Consider the following 21,900-nt stretch of genomic DNA (forward strand, 5'->3'; position numbering starts at 1 on the left):
CATACAGCCACTGATTCCCCTTAACACAACTCATGGTACTTCTTCAAAGATCTCCAACATAAGCTGGTCAAAATATGATTACCCTTTGATGTTGACTTTGCCTGATTACTTTGACATTTTCTCAGTGCCCCACTATAACCCCTTTAATAGCAACTTCCATCATTTTCCCTGTGACAGATGTTAAGTTAACTGCCTGTATTTTCCTGTTTCATGTCTCTCCTCTTTCAGAACAAGTTACTCTTTAATGTCATCCTCCAATCTAATGGAACCTTCTCTGAGTCCAGGGAACTTGAGAAAATGAGCTCATACATCAGTAATCACACTTGCCATTTCTTTTAAAATCTTGAGATGAATAAAATCAAGACCAGAAGACATTTGGCCACAAAGGTCTGACAATTTTCTTAGAACCACTTCCCCTGGTGATTGCAATTTCCTGAGTTTTTCTCTCCAACTTCTCAAATGACTGCTATTTCTGAGATGATACTTGTGTTGTGAATGTAAGAAGGATGCAAGATACCTGTTTACTTCACCAATCATGTCTTGGTTTTAGATTAGTAACTTACCAGCTCACTTTCTAGCAAACTCACTTTTCATCTTTTCTCCCTTGAGTTACCATAGAAACTGACAATCTGTTTTCCTCCCTCCTTTTGTCTCATACTTAGGTATTTGAATTAATATTTATAAGGCCATAAGATATTGGAGCAGAAATAGGCTATTCAGCCCCTCGAGTCTGTCCTGCCATTCAATCATGAGCTGATCCACTTTCCCACTCATCCCCACTGCCCAATCTCCCCATAACCTTAGCTAATCAAGAACCTTTCATTCTCTGTGATTTGACCTCCACAACCACTTAATTCCACAGATTTACCGACCTCTGGCTGAATAAATTCCTGCACATATCTGTTCTAAGCGGACGTCCTTCAATCCTGAAAATGTGCCCTCTTATCTTAGACTCTCTCACCATGGGAAACAAGCATTCCACATCTATTCTGTCCATACCTTTCAATATTCAAAACCTTTCAATTCATTCTTCAACGTTCCAACAAACACAGGCCAAGAGCTGTCAGATGTTTCCCTTATGATAACCCTTTAATTCCCGGAATCATCCTAATGACCCTCCTTTGAACCCTCTCCAATGTCAGCACATCTTTTCTTAAATGAGGAGGCCAAAAATGCTCAATCTTTTCTGCTCTTTACATTCTGACCAATTTTCTGACCTGCTTCCTGCCTTTGTCCAATTATAAATACTTCTTCATGTTTAATGCTATCCTTCACTTTTTTAGTTGACCACAGATGGTTGGCTTTCTCTATCTCAAACAATCAATGCCTTAACCTAATTTACCAGTTTCCCTGAGATAACAAGCCCTAATTTTATTTAAATATACAATACTAGCCTTGGACCCATTTTCTTTCATTCAAACTGAATGTAAAACTCAATCAATGATTGTTGCTACAGCCTTCAGCAAGAGGACATTAATTAACTCTATTTTGTTGCACAGCAATGGTGTATTTCCTTCTTACTAGCCGAGATCAGTGACTCATTGGTATTTCCACCCAGAGCAGGCATGCGCTGGATTGACATGTACATTAGGTCTTAAACCAAATCTCAAAGGCAATGTCATTTACATTGTTGCAATGGAGACCAGTTCAGAGACTCGGATGTCAGCTTGGCTAAAGACCATATCCATTAGCTCCCATTAACCTATGGGGAACAAGTTCCTGCAACTGCAAGGATAAGCGGCGACATGGTTGGCGTAGCAGTTAGCGCCACGCCGTTACAGCGCCAGCGATTGAGACCAGGGTTCGAATCCCACTTTAACTGGCAGGAGTTTATATACTCTCCTTGTGTCTGCATGGGCTTTTCCTGGGTGCTCCAGTTTCCTCCCATCGTTCGAAACGTGCTGGATATTGTAGGTTAATTGGATGTAATTTGGTGGTATGTACTTGTGGCCAAAATGGCCTGTTATTGTGCTGTACATCTAAATATAAATTTAAAATTTATAAATTTAAGCAATCTCTTGAAAGATTACCGATTACATAACATTCATCATAAAGTGAAACACAATATTCTGCAGACACTGGAGTCATTAGGTGGGTGTGTCAATTCAGACACTAGAAAGTTTAAATTCCTGTTCAGGTTCTTGATTCTGTGTCTTTGGGCCCCCAGATAACTCATACGCCTTACCTAACACTTGCACTGAAAAATACACAGTGAAAGTAATCTTCTTTTTTCTTTGGCTTGGCTTTGCGGATGAAGATTTATGGAGGGGTAAATGTCCACGTCAGCTGCAGGCTCGTTTGTGGCTGACAAGTCCGATGCGGGACAGGCAGACATGGTTACAGCGGTTGCAGGGGAAAATTTGTTGGTTGGGGTTGGGTGTTGGGTTTTTCCTCCTTTGTCTTTTGTCAGTGAGGTGGGCTCTGCGGTCTTCTTCAAAGGAGGTTGCTGCCCGCCGAACTGTGAGGCGCCAAGATGCACGGTTTGAGGCAATATCAGCCCACTGGTGGTGGTCAATGTGGCAGGCACCAAGAGATTTCTTTAGGCAGTCCTTGTACCTCTTTTTTGGTGCACCTCTGACACGATGGCCAGTGGAGAGCTCGCCATATAACACGATCTTGGGAAGGCGATGGTGCTCCATTCTGGAGACGTGACCTACCCAGCGTAGTTGAATCTTCAACAGCGTGGATTCGATGCTGTCGGCCTCTGCTATCTCGAGTACTTCGATATTAGGGATGAAGTCGCTCCAATGAATGTTGAGGATGGAGCGGAGACAACGCTGGTGGAAGCGTTCTAGGAGCCGTAGGTGATGCCGGTAGAGGACCCATGATTCGGAGCCAAACAGGAGTGTGGGTATGACAACGGCTCTGTATACGCTTATCTTTGTGAGGTTTTTCAGTTGGTTGTTTTTCTAGACTCTTTTGTGTAGTCTTCCAAAGGCACTATTTGCCTTGGCGAGTCTGTTGTCTATCTCGTTGTCGATCTTTGCATCTGATGAAATGGTGCAGCCGAGATAGTAATAGATGTCTTATAAAAGCACACAGAAATGCTGGAGGAACTCAGCCGGTCTCGCAGCATCCATATGAGGTAAAGATATTTTACCAATGTTTCAGGCCTGACCCCTTCTTCTGTCTCCTTTGCTCCACCTCTGCTTTCAGAGCCACATGCCTCCCCCGATAAATTCTCACCTTTCCTCTCCTGTCCTATCCACATTCAGTTATCTCTTTTTGTCTACTGGCCTATGCCCACACCCCCCCCCCCACCGCTCTCCTTTCCTCCCTCCTATCCCAGTCTTTTTATTCAAGTTCCTCCCTACTGTTTGCTCATACCTTGAAGAGCCAAGGTCTTTACCCTCCTACGGTCACTGTGGAACCGGCTGAGTTCCTCCAGCATTTCTGTGTGCTTTCATAACATCCATTACTTTCACAGGAGTTGTTTTCAGGACAGGTGCTAGGTAAGGGGTGTGAGTTATCTTGAGGCCCAAAATTCTCCCTAGACACAGAATTAAGGAACCTGAACAGAAATTTAAACTTTCCAGTGTCTGAATTGACATGTACACACCTCCAAAATGTCAAACAACTTCTTGGTTGATTATTTCTTTCAATTTAAAAAAAAATTACAACATGATAGAAGCCTAAGCTGGCCACCAAATTACAGCCAAATTAACCAGCAACCCTGTATGTTTTGGAGGGTGAAAGGAAACTAGAGCATCTGGAGGAAACCCAAATAGACACAGGGAGAACATACAAACTCCTTACATACCACGTCGGATTTGAACACTGTGTTAGCGTTGCACTAACCAAAATCCTAATTGTGGCACTTTGGCTAATGTAATGTTGGAGGGGATCTGAAATCATATGTGCTCAACCAGCCCCATGTGCAACTTTAAGACAGGGGTTAAATCGATCAGAAACACAGTAGATGTGTGCTCCTTCCAGAATTTCAACCTCTACTGTGGGCAAAATTAAATAAGAAGCTGTAAATGCGGAAATTCTATAATTAAAACTTAGCAGGTCAGGCAGCATTTGTGGAAAATGAAATGGATTTGACAGCTCAGGTGCGAAACCCTTTGTTAGCTTTGAGGAAGAGAGAAAAAAAGTTAGTTTTCAGTCAATGATGAGATGAATCAGTGTCTGAGAGACTGATGCACAATATCTTGCAACCAAGTAAATTATTCAAAAATAATAATATATATTTATTTTCATCATATCTTTGTGTTTATATGGGGTTATTATGTGCTGTGTATTATGTATGTCTGTGCACTGTGGGTGAAGAATATTACCTCCTCAGTGGGTAACATCCTCAGAGGCTGTTCACCCTCTTTACCATCAGAACTGAAGAAACTATCTTTAAATTCCAAAGATCTGTAAATATGCAATGACCAAAGATAAATCTTATCATTTATCTGTTTACAATTCTCATGCAGTGGCGGGACCAACAGTGGATGAAAACTTCATTTTGATCGTATTATGGCATCAGTTTTATTTTCAATTGAACATCAAAGTTCGAAGTTCAAATGTGTTGTCAAAGTATATGCATGACATTACATATAACCCTGAGATTCTTTTTCCTGTATCACCAGACAAAATTTCTATTTATCAGTAGTGCAAAAAAAAAACTAGACTCAAGAAAAGATATGTATACAAAAGAATGAAATGTAAGCAACCTGCTTGTGCAATACAGAAAATAAATATTCAATAATAAATAATGTGTAAAATATTAAGTACATCTATAAGAACATTGCTATTGGAGAGCAGCAGCAATCATCCAAGGTCCACACCACTCAGCACACACACTGTTCCTTGTTGCTGCCATCAAGAAAGAGGTCTAGGTGCTAGAAGACTCACACCATCAGGTTCAGGAACACCTGCTACACCTCCACCATCAGACTCCTCAACAACAAAGTCAAACAGAGACTCATTTACTTGTGCACTTTATTGATTTCCTTTGGTCTCTCTGTATTGCACAGTCAGTTTGTTTACATTTGTTATCTGTTTACATGTCTTTGTTTGTTTACATGCTTATGCTATGTACAGTTTATTTTTGCATTACCAATTAGTGGTAATTCTGCTGCGCCCACAGGAAAAAAGAATCTCAGGGTTGTATGTGATGTCATTTATGTACTCTGACAATAAATCTGTAACCTGAAATCTGAAAATAAGCACCCTTAAATGAATCTCCATTTGTTGTTCAGAAGTCTGATGGTGGAGGGGTAACAATTGTTCCTAAACTTGATGGTACGAGTTTTGTGGCACGTATACCTCTTTCCTGACAGCAGCAGCGAGAACAGAGTAAGTCTTGGATGATTTGTGTTACTCTCTGATGGAGATGGAGATTTTCTTGATGGTGGGGAGAGTTTTCCCTGTGATGTATGGGGCTGTGGCTGCTATCTTTCACAACCTCAAACACCTTGGTCAACAAGATGACACATTGAACTCTCCCAAATAAGCAAGATTGTGTTGAAAGATGGGAAAGGAAACGGGGAAGTGAAGATTGAGGAGAGAATTTAAGGAGCTGATTTGATAAGAAGCAATATAATAACACACTCGACTTAAAGAAGGAACCTTTATCATTTCACACTTAATCTGTGCTGTATTTATTTTGTTGATTATCTCTTTTAAAAATCTGCTCCAGGAAGCATGGTATTAACAAAAATATTTTTGTTTCAAAATCTGATTTTATTTTAAAAGAAGCATGCCATGTTTTAAATGAAACAAAATGATCAATGCATTCCAAGTGGCATCATGAAATTTATTGAGGTCATTCACAAAGCAGGAATTCTCTTGGTTACGTTTCTTGCAATCACCAAATAGCAGGGGTATCTCTGTCATGCAGGATTCCTGCACTGGATGGTGACTGTCTTTCAAGAGTTAAGGTCTGTCTCCAGCTGAACCATGCAACGAATGAAAAAGAAACACAGCCATGAACTATTCAATACACTTTTCAGCAAATTAGGGTGATTAATTTTAGCCTGAAGCATCAACAAAGAGTAAAAGCATTTCATTTATAGCTGTTCTCAAATAACCTGCTTGTCCTCATTATATTCCCTGCACTATACAAATTATGATCATAGCTTCCTTACCACACTTCATAGACAAGAGTTAATTAAAACAAACACATTTCTTAATGTAGGATATGGACTGTAGCGAGGAGAATGAGGTCAGTTGTAAGAACGCCAGTGGGGAAGAATGAAAACTATTTTTCCTTATTGTTTGCTTAACACTCACACTACTTGTTCTTTTAAGGAGTCAGATACAAGCTCATCACAGCTGTGGTCTTGTTGATAGCACTTCCACCTCTCTATCAGAAGGTTTTGCTCTGGAGAGTTGGACCCACCTTCCAGTTGCAATGGGATGCTTTCATTAAACCAATGACTTATCTGATCTGTAAGCTGAACACCAAGAGTGCATTACTACTGTTTTCTGAAGAGAATTGTGAGCACTTCCTGGATTCCCAGCCCACATTTGTGCTTCAACCAACATTCCCAATGCAAACTGGCCAGTGTATTATTAGATTGATTATGGAAAGACGACGTCGATACGTCATTGCAATTGTCATAGAGTCATGCCACTCACAGTGCTCCCTGCTAATCTTGACCAGAAGGTTAAGGCATTTGCGATCCAAGGCCAACTGACTAATTGGATTCAAAGTGATATGGTTCTAGGAGAGTGGCTGTGGAGAAATATTTTACCGATTGGAAGTCTGCGACCAGAGGTAGATGGCAGAGAACACTGCTGGGAACTGTGTTTTTGTGGTATATATGTCAAAAAAAATAACTCAGGTGTGAATGTTAGACATATTATGAGTATATTTGCAGGTGACACAAAAGTTTGCGACGATATGAAGTGAGGAAGTTTGGGTGGTCTAAGTCTACAGTAGGTGATAGGTCCGATGAAACATTGGGGGGAGCATTGACAGGTGGAATTGAATCTGAACAAGTGAAGGCGATGTATTTTGGAAGTCAAATAAGACAGGACATATGTAGTAAATAAAACGGCACCAAGAAATGGAGAGACCTTGAGGCTCATCCATCATTCTCCGCAAGTGGCAATACAGGTAGGTGTATGACACGTTTACCTGTATAGTTAGAATTGGGACCTTATACAGCAGCTTTCCAAAAGATCATTTTGACTACAATTGGAGCATTGAGTGCAGCTCGGGTCACAGCCAAAGAGTTCAGAGGAGACGAACCAGGATGTAGCTTGAGTGGATGTCTTTAGTTATAAGGATAAATTGGATAGGTTGGGCTTGTTGTCCCTGAAGCAAAGGAAGCTGAGGAATGATCTGATAGATCTACAAAAGTATACGAGGTATTGAGAGGGAGAATCATCGGAAGCTGCACACCTGTAATTTAGCATACATTCACTGAATGCATTTTGTTCTTCCTTGTCACATTTCAGATGTCACCCTTCAATGTGTTCTTCCAGCAATGCCATGGGACATCTGCTTATAAAGAGATTCATCATTAATTATAAGTCCATTTCAAATGCAACCTTTTGTCTTGTTATTGTTACTGAAGATTCCTTTGACTCTCTCCAGATTTTCAATATGTCAGCTCTATTCCTAATGTGTTTGCAGCACTATGCAAAATAAAAGAAACTGCAGGAGTCTGCAAGCATGTTCAGGGTTGGGGGGGGGGGGGGTGGGGGGAATAGCTTATAAATATATTTGAAAAAGTCCAGATTTTCTGACATTTCTGAGGGTAAATGCAAAACCCAGCAATGTGTAATGAATTATGTCAATTACTAATTGTGCTTGCATGCTAAATTAGTTAATTAAATTGGGATTAATCCGCATAATTTAAAACCTGCAGGGCCAATTTTCACGCAAATATAGGTAAGATTCTGACTGACAGCTCTTGAAGGAAATGAGACACCAAAAAGTTGATCTACATTAGCCTAGCAAACCAGTTCTAGTTGGTGGTTTTCCAAACTTTAAATAATTATTTTATAACTACAGTAAAACTCCTCATATTCTGCACCTTTGGGGATTGGTAGATGCTGGATAAGTATATTGTATTTCCAGTTGCTTGAGACTTACACTTGCAATGCACCTACATTAAGGATAACTAGTTCAAAAGACAAAAATGTTATACTATATTTACACTGAACAAACTTCACTTGTGTGAATATATAAAGCTTAAAGCATTTTACTCAATTTTCAGTCACATTCTTTGAAAACATTTAACTGTCATTGCATCTGCAGGTTCCTCCCCCTCCACAGAGCAGCTCGAAAAATGATTAACATTATAGATATTTAACTCTCCCTCCCCTAAGTTTACAGATAAAGGCTCTGATCGGGTCATCTCTTACTAAACAGAGATAAAGAGAAACTTTAAGAGAGTCACCCCAATGGCAATTGGCATCAACCAGCTCTTCATCTTGAGCAACAGCATTTTATTCAAACACAACTTTATTCAAACTTTATTCAAGCATGACCAAGACTCTCCACTGACTGAACTCTTTCTCCCATTTTTACCAAAGATTTAAGTGTAACTTCATTGTTGTGGACACAGAAGGTTTTTAAAACTTGCGGGGATCTGGACCGACTGGTAAAAGAGAATAAAAAGTGGCAGATGGAATTTAATGCAGACACGTGTGAGGTGTAGCACTTTAGAAGGGCAAACCAAAAAAGGGCATTTACAATAAATGGTAGGGCACTAAGGAGTGCGGTAGAACAGAAGGATGTGAAAATACAGATACATAATTCCCTGAAAGTGGTGTTGCAGGTGGAAAAGGGTGGAAAGAGAGTTTTTGGCATATTGGCCTTCATAAATCAAAGTATTGAGTATAGGAATTGAAATGTTATGTAAGTTTGAATAAAACATTGGCGAGGCCAAAACTGAAATATTGTATGGAGTTTTCGTCACCTAATTACAGGACTGTCGTGTATCTCTGTGGGTTCACAGAGATACGAGTCAGGACTAACTGTTACAATCACACGAAACTTTACTCAAGACAAAGGTGGCAAGCAGGAAAGATTGTTAAATGGTACTCGATTATTATTTCACTTAAGCAACAATATAGACATTCATCTCAGACCTAGGTTGGACTCCGTCAATAGCGAACCTATACTAGACACGCTCACACTCTTGAATACACACATTACAAACAGGGACTCTTATACTTAACTGGTTTCCTATACCAATGGGGGTGAGGCTCTCTGCAAGTATTGATCTATTGCAATACTACAGCTCAGCTTCAGTGTAATGCACACCTTACCCATGACACTTTGAGCAATGCCCACAGAAGTAACCTGGCATGGAGTGACATCCAGGGCTTGGACTATGAGGCAGAGAGAAAGAATGTGCTGTACATTGGTTTTAAATACAGTGCTAATCTTTGATTCTAGTCAATAATGACCCTTGGTGATTTAAATTAGCTAATGACAAGGTGGCCAGAGTCCAAACTTGATTGACAGTTGATGTGACTTCCAAATAAGTTTCAGACAGGAAGGACACATTACCACCTGCAATACACACATGCCAGACAGGCAGGGAGGCCATGTTTCCTCCACACACAAAGAAAGATATCAATAAGATAGAAAGAGTGGAGAGATGATTTACTAGGATGTTGCCCAGACTTCAGGAACTGAGTTACAGGGAAAGGTTAAATAGGTTATGACTTTATTCCCTGGACTGTAGAAGAATTAGGGGAGATTTGATTGAAGTATTTAAAATTATGAGTGGAATAGGCTGAGAGAAGATGTGATACAAGCCAGAGGACAAATGTTAAGGGTGAAAGGGGAAACATTTAGTGAGAAAATGAGGGGGAAACTTTTTCACACAAAGAGTGATGGGAGTGTGGAACAAGCTGAAGTGGCGAATGAGGGCTCAATTTTAATATTTAAGAAGAATTTTGACAGGTACATGAATGGGAGCGGAATGGAGGGCTATGAAGTGGGTGCTGGTCAGTGGAACTAGGCAAAAAATTGTTTTGGCGCAGACTAGAAGGGCTGAAGGGGCCTATATCTATGCTGTAATGTTCTATGTTTCTATGGTTCTGAGAATATTTTCTTTTACAATTTTAAACATAAATATTTTACCTATTATTTTTTCTTTTGTTTATTGTTTATTTTCCTCGAAAGTCTTTTTTGCCATTTGCTTGAATTCCAGATACTAGGGTTTTTATGTAGTTCCTGATCAATACAAAACCATTTTGGACTCAAGGTAATCTTCACATTTAGTCCTAATGGCTGAATCTGGATCAACCCTTGGTGATTCCATTCCATTCCACTTAGGTCAAAGGCAGTGTTGTTCAAAAGGATCTACTCATTATGCTATTTGGTGAGTGGTTTGAATCTGGAATGCGCAGCCAAAGGTGGAATGCAACTGCCAATGTGATAAATGATTCTAAGGGAAAAAAATTGGAGAGAAGGCAAGGGAATGGGTGTGATAGTACGGATTCTATCACCAATGTGTATATGCATATATTGCGGTATAGGATGGTTGTGATTAGCTGAGAGCATAGCCACACCTACTGGCAGGTCCTAGCCAGACCCAGATCATTCTAGACTGGTCGACCTACATGTGATACACTCCAGTCCTCTAGTTAACAAAAGCCTTGGTTTGGAGCAACAAGGTTTTGATTCTTTTGGCGTGCACTACAATGGGATGAGTTGGATTGTTCTTGTATAGAGCCAGCATTGTCTCAGTTAGCCAAACAGTATTCTCATGAGTTCTAACCATCCTGTAATTAGTGTCACAGGGACATGAAGCAAGTCAAGACCCTTCAGCACAGCCTCCTCATGCCCACCAAATTTCCAACCTGGATAATCTATTTGTGTGTGATTTGCCTACACCCCTTTAACCCTTTCCTATCCAAATGCCTTTTAATAATCATTGACCCCACCTCTATTGGTTCCCCTGGCAGCTCGTCCCATGTGGTAGGTTCCATACACCTATGTGAAAATCCTGCCCTTCAGATCCCCTTTAAATCCTCCCCTTCCTCCAGGATTCAATATGCAGCCACACTGATATCAGTACCCCAGGACAGAAAAGCACAAGTCTGAGTATTGTTTTGACTGGTGCCCCTACAACTTGGTCTACACAACTGTCCTCAGCCACGCCCAATGTAAAACCTTCCTGATCCCAGCTGCTTACTGCCCTGGGGCAGGGAGTTATTGGGCATCATGCCAAGCATGTCATAGCTACAGAACTGACCTCCGGAACCTGCCACGGGTTAGAAGTAGAACTAAGCTTCTGTCTCTCCTTTGTAAATCTTGTATGCAGGATTCACACCAAACCCCCTGGAGAAAGGAGAGGCAGTCAATAAAGAGCATTCTGATGTATGCATCTTTGCTCTCCAGGTGTTCAAGGTTGCTAGAGGAAGCGAGGTTACCAGAAGAAGTGAGGGAAGAGATTGCTGGGGCATTGGCAATTGTCTTTGCAGCTTCCCTGGCCATGTGTGGTAATGGAGGATTGAGGAAAGACATTTGTAGTTCCCTTGTTCAAAAAAGTTAATAGGGAGAATTTGGGAATTATAGACCAGTGAGTCTTACATCAGTGGAGGTGAAACTATTGGAGAGGATTCTTGTAAACTCAATTTTTAGAACATAGAACATAGAGCATTACAGCATAGAACAGGCCCTTCAGCCCATGATGTTTTGCCAGCCTATGGAAACATAACAACAATCTAGTTTTTCCCTACCTCTATTTTTCTTACATTCATGTGCCTCTCTAAGAGTCTTTTGAATGTCCCTATTGTATGAGCCACCACAAACATATAAAATTATAAAAGACATAGGTAAGATAGAAATAGGTAAGTTATTCCCATTGGTGGGGTTGGGGGTGGGGGGGGGAACTAGAACTAGGGGACTTAGCCTCAAAATTCAGGGTAATGGATTTGAGGAGGAACTGCTTCTCCCAGAGTGGTGATGAATCTATGGAATTCATTCCCCTTTGAAGTATCTCAATAAATATTTTGAAGACTAGGTTCAATAGATTTTTACATAGTAGGGGAATTAAGGGATATGGGGAAAAGGCAGGTAGGTGGAGATGAGGCTATCATCAGATTAGCCATGATCTCATTGAATGGTGGACCAGGTTTGACAGGCCAGACAACCACCACACTCTGAGTAAAAAACTGACATTTTCCTTGAACCTTCCATTCGCCTTGAACAGATGCCTTCTGGTATTTGCTTTGGTCACCCCAGAAAAAAAGGTGCAGGCTGTTCACCTTATCTAAGCCCCTCATAATCTTATATACCTATAATTTTTGGTCGATTTTCTTCTCCCTCACTGCCAACTTACTTGCTCCGAATGGGAACATAAAGATTTCCAATAACCCATTATGGAAGCTGGTTGTAAGAAATTGGGGTAATTGGTTTAAATTCAGCTTCAGGATTGTAATGGCTCTTTGAACAGCCATCCAGAAGCAGCATCATTTTTTTACTCTAAGAGCTTTTTGGTTAATTACCATTGTGTAAAAGGAAACTCTGTTTAATTGGTATGCTTGGATAATGGAGCCATTACCAGCTCTATCATAAAACCCTGTATTTAGACATGAACTAATTATCATGACTATATCGTCTTTTATATTGGTATTTGCTAGACCCTTAACCCTTTCAGGCCTGGCCTGTGCATTAATTTCAGTTGTCTATAACACAACACCTTTCTGCAAACAACTATTATGCATTTATATAGCAGCTTCTATCCAGTTAAATGTCTCAAGTTGCTTCATAGAAACATTTTCTAACATAGTAACGAGAAGAAGGAATCAGGCTTGATTGAGGAGGTTTCCAGGAAATGGGAGAATAGATGTTCAGGGAGACAATTCCAGATTGCGGCAAATAGGAAGTCAAGAACATGGAATTCAAAGAGCAGTAAAGGATTGATCGCGTTATTATGTGTTCGAGGTCACAAGAATGCCAATGTAAGAATAGCTGATTTCCTTACCTGAAGGACATTAATGAACCAGATAACTTTTACAACAATCCAGTAATTCCCTCATCACCATTAACGATTTCCTTTTTTATTTCTGCATTTATTTAATTTCTTGAATTCATATTTCCCAGTCTCTTTTGGCAGGATTTGATCTCATATCTCAAGCTTTATAGTTCTGTGATTAAAATCAGGAATGTTCAAGACCGGAAAAAAGCATTTATCCTGGAGAGATTTGTAAATAAAATTGAGAATGAGAATGAAAATTTATAAAGCATCTTTCACAGTTCTACTAGGTACCAATGTTTGCCAGGGGACATAGGGCTGATGGATGTATTGGCACAAGTTACAATATCAGCTGTCAGGTTCCTCCATGAATGAACTTCCAATATCCTGCCCCCATCTATCACATTAATTTACACACTATATATTTTTCTATCATTCTGCATGCTTTTTTCAAATTATAAATAAACATATTTTCCATGTATTAACAGAAGAGAGAAAATATGGAACATGGGCAAATATATTGTCAAAGAGGTAGGTTCAGAGGAGCCTGACGCAGATGTCCTCTGGTATTCGCTACTGTCGCCCCTGGGAAAAAAGTGTTGACTGTCCACCCTATCTGCATCTCATAATCACGCAGACTTTTATCAAGTCACCTCTCATCCTTCTTCGCTCCAAAGAGAAAAGCACTTAGCTCAGTTAACCTTGCCCCATAAGACATGTTCTCCAATCCAGGGAAGATCCTGATAAATCCCTGCGCCCTCTCCATAGCTTCTATATCCTTTCAGTCATGAGGAGACCAGAACTGACAAAGGTTTTTATAGAGCTGCAATATTACCTCATGATTCTTCAACTCAATACCCCAAAGAATGAAGGCCAAAATACCTTAAGCCTTCTTAACTACCCTATGTGGCAACCTTGAGAGATCTATGGATTTGCACCGTGAGGCACGACCTGCCCCTAAAAAAAGCCATGCTAGCTATTCTTGAGAAGACAATGCTTCTGAATATTCATAAATCCTACCCCTAAGAATCCTCTCCAATAGTTTCACCTCCACTGATGTAAGACTCACTGGTCTATAATTCCCAGATTCTCCCTATTAACTTTTTTGAACAAGGGAACTACAAATGTCTTTCCTCAATCCTCCATCACCACACATGGCCAGGGAAGCTGCAAAGACAATTGCCAATGCCCCAGCAATCTCTTCCCTCACTTCTTCTGGTAACCTCGCTTCCTCTAGCAACCTTGAACACCTGGATCACAAAGATGCATACATCAGAATGCTCTTTATTGACTACAATACAGCATTTAACACCATCAAACCCTCAAAACTGATCATCAGCTCCAAGACCTGGGGCTCAACACCCCATTGTGCAATTGGATCATTGATTCCCTCGCTCACAGACCACAATCAGTGAGGATTGGTAAGAACATCTCCTCCACAGTCTCCATCAATACCAGAGCACCACAGGTACGTTCTTAGCCCCTGCTCTACTCGCTTTACACCTACAACCTATACAAAAACAACACCAACTACAAATTTGCTGACAATACCATGGTTGTGGGTTGTTTAAAGAGAGGAGAAGATTCTGCATACAGGAGGGAGATTGAGTGCGAGGTTTTTGTTGGTGCACTATTCAGCCAAGTTTTCAATATCATCAAAACCAAGAAGCTGATTGTTGACTTCAGGAAGGGAAAACAAGATGTGTACAATTCAGGGATTATTGGGGGATCAGAGATGGAGAGGGTGAGCAAATGTAAGTTCTTGCGAGTCACTATTTTGGTGATCGTTCCTGGAGCCAACATAATAATGACATCGTGAAGAAAGCATGTCAGCGCCTTTACTTCCCCCAGGATTTTGCAGAGGTTTAGTATGACATCAGAAACCATGATAAATTTCTACAGATGTGTGATGGAAAGTGTGCTGACTGGCTGCATGATATTCTGGTATGGAAACACAAAGAACCCAAGCACAAAGCCCAGCAAAAGGTAATGGACACAGCCCAGGATATCATAGGCAATCCACTTCCCACCATCAAGAACATCTATGGGGAATGCTGGGCAACAACAGCTATCATCAAAGACCCTCACCACCCAGCACATGCTCTGTTCTCGCTGCTACCATCAGGAAAAGGTACAGGTGCCACAAGACTCACACCACCAGTTTCAGGAACAGCTGCTACCCCTCCACCATCAGACTCCTCAACCACATACCTTAATGAAGGACTTAAGCCTGAAACGTAGGTTATTGATTTTTATCTTTGCTATACAGTTTAAAGGACACTTATTGACCTGCTGAGTTTCTCCATCACTCAAGACCATCACTGAAGTCCAGGCTGCAGGCCATGGGCTCCACCAGAGGACTGGTTGCAATGGACCCATCCCAGATCCCGAGCCATGGTCAATGCTGGAGACTAGGTTCACTTGATATATTTGTTAGTTGTAATTAATATACTGTTCATTAGTGTGCTGTGCCTGAGGGTGGATGGGCATTCCCAATCAGGAGTTGGGAATGTTTACCAGTGATTCATCTGCATCTGATGTACAGTTACTTGTGTATTGTTGCTGTGCATCTAAATCTGTGAATGTGTGTCCTTTTTGTGAATTCCCCTGTGTGTAAATAAAAACCACTGGTTGATCATAACACATGTTCAAACTTGATTCTCTTTGAACCCATCAAACCTATTCTGAACACAACACCGAGAGACAAATTGAGTATCATTTCTAGTGCAGCTCACAGAAGTGTGTGGCTTTTCCAGTCACTGTGAACCCATATTGATCAGGCTGTGTGAGGTGGAATGATACCAATCAGATTCATCATGGTTGAGGCAGACTGTTCTCATGAAGAGTCATATGCTTTAACTCTTTTGGGGTTTCATTGGGCATATTTGATTGATGTCCAGGCTCTGGAAGAATGACACCTTCAACGGTTATTATGGAGTGTATTGAATAAAAGAAGGTCAGAATCAGAATCAGGATTTATTGTCATGAACGAGTCATGAAATTTGCGTTTTTTTTGGCAGAATCATACATATTATAGCCATATTAAGACATTACTATATAAAAAAAATTAATTAATTAATAATAACAATAACAGTGCATGAAAGGTAAGGCAGTGCCTTTGGTTCATTGATTATTCAGGAATCTGATAGCAGCGGGGAAGAAGCTGTCCTTGGGCTCGTCTTTAGGCTCCTGCACCTTTTTCCCGATGGTAGCAGAGTGAAGAGGGCATAGTCTGGGTGGTGGGGAACTTTGAGGATAGAGGGTGCTTTTTAAGACACCACCTCATGTTAATGTCCTCAATGGAGTGAAGTCTGGTGCCTGTAATGTCTCAGGTCGAGTTAACAACCCTCTTGAGTTTATTCTTGTCCTGAGAGTTGATGCCTCCGTACCAGGCATTGATGCAACCAGCCAGAATGCTCTCCACAGTACACCTGTAGATGTTTACGAGAGTCTTCAGTGAATCTCCACAAACAGTTCACAAAGGTAAGTCTTTGTTGTGATTGCACCAACGTGGAGGCTCCAAGACAAAGATCCTCGGAGGTGTGGACAACCAAGAATTTGACGTTCTTGACCCTCTCCACCACTGAGCCATCAATGAGGACTGGGTTGTGTTCCTTGTTCTTCCTCCTGAAGTTCACAATCATCTCCTTGGTTTTGCTAATGATGAGCGCAAGGTTGTTGTCATTACACTATTCAACGAGCTGATCTATCTCCCTCCTGTACGCTTTCTCATTACTGTTTGTGATTCTGCCAACAACTGTGGTGTCATTGGCAAACTTATAGCCGGCATTGAACTTGTGCTTGGTCCCACAGTAGTGGGTGTATAAAGAAAAGAGCTATGGGCTAAGCACGCATCCTTGTGTTGATGATCAGTGAGGAAGAGTCATTGTTTTCAATTCATACTGGCAGTGGTCTTCCAATGAGCAAGTCAAGGATCCAGTTGCCGGGGTGGGGTGGGGGTGGGGGGGGGGGGGGTAGAGAGGCCTTGAATTTTTAGCTCTTGAATTTATATAGCACTTTTCACTTCTCTACCAGGATATTCCAAAGCATTTTACATTCACTGAAGCACTTTGGGGTGTAAGTACCGCTGCAATATGTAAAACCCAACAGGTAATATGTGTTAAACAAAGTCTGCAGACTCTGTGATTATAGTTTACACAAAGCTGCTGGAAATACTCAGTAAGTCACAGAGTGTTCTTTACGCAGCAAAGATAAAGATACATATCCAATGTTTCGGGCCTGAGTCTTTCATCAAAGCAGGAAGGCGCACAAATGAAAATAATGGGTTAGGGGCATGGAGAGGAGCACAGGAGCACAGGTCCCACGCCAGAGGACACAAGTGGATATGGGTACAAGAGAAAATAGAGTAAGGGAATAATTTTCTGAATGGAAATGGATGGGGATGGAAGTTGGGCGACTGAGGGATGGGTAGAGAGGTAGAAAGAGGAGTAGTTTAGCAGAAACTGGAGATGTTGATGTTAATGTCATTTATTTGGAGAGTGCCTAAATGGAATATTAGGTGACACTCCTCCAATATTCAGGTGGACTCAATCTGGCAGTTCATCAGGCCATGAACAGACATGTTGGCGCAGGAGTGAGGCACAGGATTGAAATGATTGGCCACTGGGAGGTCCCCGCTACTGTTGCAGACAGAGAGAAGGTACCAGGTACAGAACTGAAATGGTTGGCCACTGGGAGTTCCCCTCTACTGTTGCGGATGGAGAGAAGGTGCTAAGCGAAACCATCTCCCAGTCAGCGTTGAGGTGATTTGTGCACAGCTAAGGAGTACAAACAGCAAAGTGGCAATAATCATTTAGTCAGTTCAGTGATGCTGTTTGAGGAAAACATATTGGACAGGACAGGATAACTCTCTCACAGGGCTTTTTAACATCTAAAATAAGCATAGAAAATACTAGAAGTACTCAACAGGTCAGGCCACATCTGTGGGAACAGAATTAGAATTAATATTTCAGGTCAAAGAACCCTCCTTGAAACTGGGAAGGAGATGAAAGAAGCTTGTTAAGGACCAAAGGGGCAGTGAGGAAGATATTGTAATGACAGATTCATCACAGCTTAAAAACAAATAAAGAATGCACTCACTTGTTTCTTTCAGCGCAACATGAAGTCAACATTCTTTTTTGAACCACTAGACACAACATTGCATGCTTCAAATCTTAAAATCGCTCACTGCCACAAGGGCGATCCTGACGCTCTCACTCTCCTCCTGCGTCTGAGATCCATCACCCATATACTGACGCTTAACACGTCTCCCCATGCACATTGCTTATGTCATCAACGGCTGCCGACCGTGACAATATCTCTGATTCGATAAAACCAATGTGACCCTGAGGATATGCTTCAAACAAGCTGTCCCGCAGGGCAGACTGGACACAGGACAGGAGCAGATCAATCGGCCCTTTGCGCCTACTTCACTCCTTGTCATGGACGATCCAATCCCACTCTCTCCCCTTGACTCTCTTGTAATTAAAGTGTCTGTGAATCTCGATCTCAATACAGTAAAACCCCTGGTATCTGGCACCCGTGGGATTGGTAGATGCTGGAGGAGTGTATTTTCTGGTTACTTGAGGCTTACTCTTACAATGCCAAACTATTACACCTGCATTAAGTATAAATAGTTTAAAAGCCAAAGGATAAAAATACTAATATAGTAAAAACATAAAGCTGGAGTAAAACAGCAGGTCAAGCAGTTTATATAGCAAAGCTAAAAGTACATAACTGATGTTTCAGTTATCAAGATTAGACAAAAATACGATACTAGACGTATACAGATCAAGCTTTACTTGCATGAATATATAAACCTTAAAGTATTTTACTTTATTTTATTTTTTGTCACATTCTTTGAAAACATTTAACTGTTGCTACATCTGCAGGTTCCTCCTCCTCCATGGAGCCACCCAAAAGGCAATAACATTATAGATAATTACACCCCACCTCCCCCTTCGCCCCCTCCCCCAGGTTTAGAGACAAAGCCTCTGACTGGGGTGACTCTTACTAAGCAGGGAAAAGGAGACACTTTAAGAGAGGCACCCCAACAGTGAGCAGCGTCAACCAGCTCTTCATCCTGGGCAATGCCATTTCATTCAAACACAACTTTATTCAAACAGCTGCTATGAGCAAAGCACAGCCAAGGTTGAATATTTACTCCCATCTTCACCAAAGGATTATGTATTACTTCAGAGAATATTTATTCTTACAATTTTAACCACATAGTTTTTACCTACAATTTCATTTTTTAACATTTATTTTCCTTGATTTTTCTGCCGATGGCTTAAGGTTGCTGGTTGGCTAAATTCCGGATACAAGGGATTTTACTGTATATTCAATGGCTCTGCCTCTGCCAATCTCCAAGATCCTCAAATTCCAAAGTCCCACCAAGTTCTGATGGAAAAATTAATTAGCTAAGCAAAATAGCATTTGCTGAATTTATTGTGCTCAGGAACAGGAGTCTCATGACCCAAAGTACAGCCAACCGAGCTGAGTATTCCAACCTACCAGTGGAACCTCCTCAGATGCTATCACAGGAGAACCAAGGTATTGGTATCTGAGCCCTAGGCTATTAAGGATCAATTTAAACTCAAATCCCACCAAGGGGGACTATAAACTTAAGCAATATATACAGGATTAAATGTCTGCTATTAGTAATTGAGCTCATGTAAACTATCAAATTGTTATTAAAATAATGTTTTGTTCACTAGTTTCCTTCAGACAAGGTAATCAGCCATTCTTCCCCATTCTGACATGTTTGGTGACTTCAAAACCATTGAGGCAGGGCTACCTCATGACATAGGGCAATAAGCCTTTCCCTTTTATGACACTAAGGGGTGAAAGTATAATTCTCATGCCCCCTACCCCCAAGAATGAATAAATGTAAACAATAACATTATTTCCCATCATTCTTATATCCAGTGAGTATTGTCCCTCCCCCAATTTGAGATTTAACTTGACCAATTTCAGTAACTCCCTTATTCCCTTTATTTTGGGGCAGCACAGTTCATGTAGTGGTTAGTACAACACTTACAGCGCCAGCAAACAGGGTTCAAATGCAGCACTGTCTGTAAGGAGTTTATACATTCTCCCCGTGTCTGCGTGGATTTCCGTCGGGTGCTCTGGTTTCTTCCCACCCTTCAAAACATCTGGGGGTTCTAAGTCAATTGATTGTAATTGGACGGCATGAGTCTGGGGGTCAAAAGGGCCTGTTACTATGCTGTACGTCTAACTTTAATCACCGCACAAAGTGAGTCAGTGTCATTATGGCTACTTTCCTTTCTAAGCACCCTCCTTCTAGAGCATTCCTTCTCTTGATTAAGGGATTCAGCCTAAAATGTTGACCATTTATTTTCTCCAATCAATGGTGCTAGACCACTGGATTGTTTATTGCGCCAGATTCCTTGTGTCTTCTTACCAAGCCTTACTGCAGCACTATCCCTGAGCTAGTAACCCAAAGTAATTCTTAAAGGGAAAACAGGAGTAAAAAGCAACTATTGTCTGTAAAATGAAATTACATTTAGAACATATGTTACACCCTCCTTTAATAAGAAAATTCTCAAGAGGAAGAAAATCATTCCAAATAACTATCCTGTTGATGTGTGGTTAATTTTGACACAAAGTTTTCAATGTATTAAGACCTCCTTCCAGAGATGGTCCCAATTTGTTACATTTCTTGTGGGGACTGTGGAGGAGCTACAATATTCTCAAGACATCCTCTGGTGTCTCCATATCTGGTGTCGTCCCTAGTTTTATTGAGAGAGTACAAGTCTGTCCGTGGTCTCATGCACTGATAGACTGAGACCACCTGCAAATTGGAGGAACAATACCTCATCTTCCAGCTGGCGATCCTCCGACCAGGTGACATTAACATCGTCCTCTCCAGTTTCTGTTAGCCCTACACCCTTGTTCTTCCCCTTCCCCATCCCTATTTCTCATTTTCTTTAGCTCTGTCTCTCTCTCTTTGCCTTTCCCTCCATCTTCTTTCCTCCAGCTCTATATTCCCAGAGCTGCCCCAAACCCCAATCAATTCTCACCTTTCCTCCCCTGCCCTCCTATCAATATCCAGTTAGCTCCTTCTGTCTGTTGGCCTCTGCTCCCCAACCCCTGCCCTCCTTCCTTCTACCCCAGCCTTTCAATCAGGTGCCTGCCTGCTTTCTGGTCATACCTAGAAGAAGAGCTCAGGCCCAAAACATTGGTAAAATATTTTTCCTTCCTATGGACTCTGCATGACCTGCTGAGGTCCTCCAGCATTTGTATGTTTTTACTTTTTCAACAAGGTCACTTCCTTTTGTTCTATTCTTTTTACGGTGAACTCATTTGATCTCAGGAGTATTGTCTATCATTTATTCTCGAGGACCCCCACCATCCAGGCCATGCCATCTTCGCTCTGCTACCATTGGGAAAAAGGTACGAGCCTGAAGACAAGCACTCAGCAGCACAAGGACAGCTTCTTCCCCTCTGCCACCAGATTTCTGAATGAACAATGAACTGCAGACTGTACCTCACTTTGTCTTTTTCTTTTTCTTGCACTATTTTTAAATGTGGCTCATAGAAATGTTTGCACTGTGAAGCTGCCACAAAACAATGCAGTTTGTGACATGTTCATGACAATAAATTCTGGTTCTGATTCTGTCAACCTCTGCTGGTGTTAATCTGATAAAGGTTTCATCCTCCCTCTATCTCCAACAAAAATTAGTGGCTGGTCTTGGCCACTGGTAGTGTACCTGTTTAATTTTGTCTGCCTCTAGTTATCTAAATAAACCCTTCAGAGTCATGGAGTTATATAGCACAAAAACAGCCAATTCAGTTCAGTTCACCAATGCCAACTATGTTGTTGACCTGAGCTGGTCTCATTTGCATTGGTACACAAGCAAATCTTTCTTTTGGATGAGATGTTAACCAAGGTACCCTATTGCATCATTTTGATAAGTCAGGGAATCTTTTTGCTGTTGGAAGCAATTTTTGTGGTCTTCTACTCAGCAATGTGCACAGGACTGCTCATCACCCC

General features: G+C 41.2%; 1 long non-coding RNA gene across 1 annotated transcript; it reads right to left on the reverse strand.

Annotated features, from left to right (window-relative positions):
- Nucleotides 1-5,780: 5,780 nt before the first annotated feature.
- Nucleotides 5,781-21,439, reverse strand: LOC138737448 (uncharacterized). Its single transcript, XR_011340930.1, has 4 exons — nucleotides 21,394-21,439; nucleotides 12,894-13,103; nucleotides 7,343-7,441; nucleotides 5,781-5,885 (listed from the first exon to the last, which is right to left on the reverse strand). It is a non-coding gene; the product is annotated as an uncharacterized lncRNA (long non-coding RNA).
- Nucleotides 21,440-21,900: the final 461 nt, after the last annotated feature.

This window comes from Narcine bancroftii, chromosome 6 (assembly GCF_036971445.1).
Source record: "Narcine bancroftii isolate sNarBan1 chromosome 6, sNarBan1.hap1, whole genome shotgun sequence".
NCBI lineage: Eukaryota > Metazoa > Chordata > Chondrichthyes > Torpediniformes > Narcinidae > Narcine > Narcine bancroftii.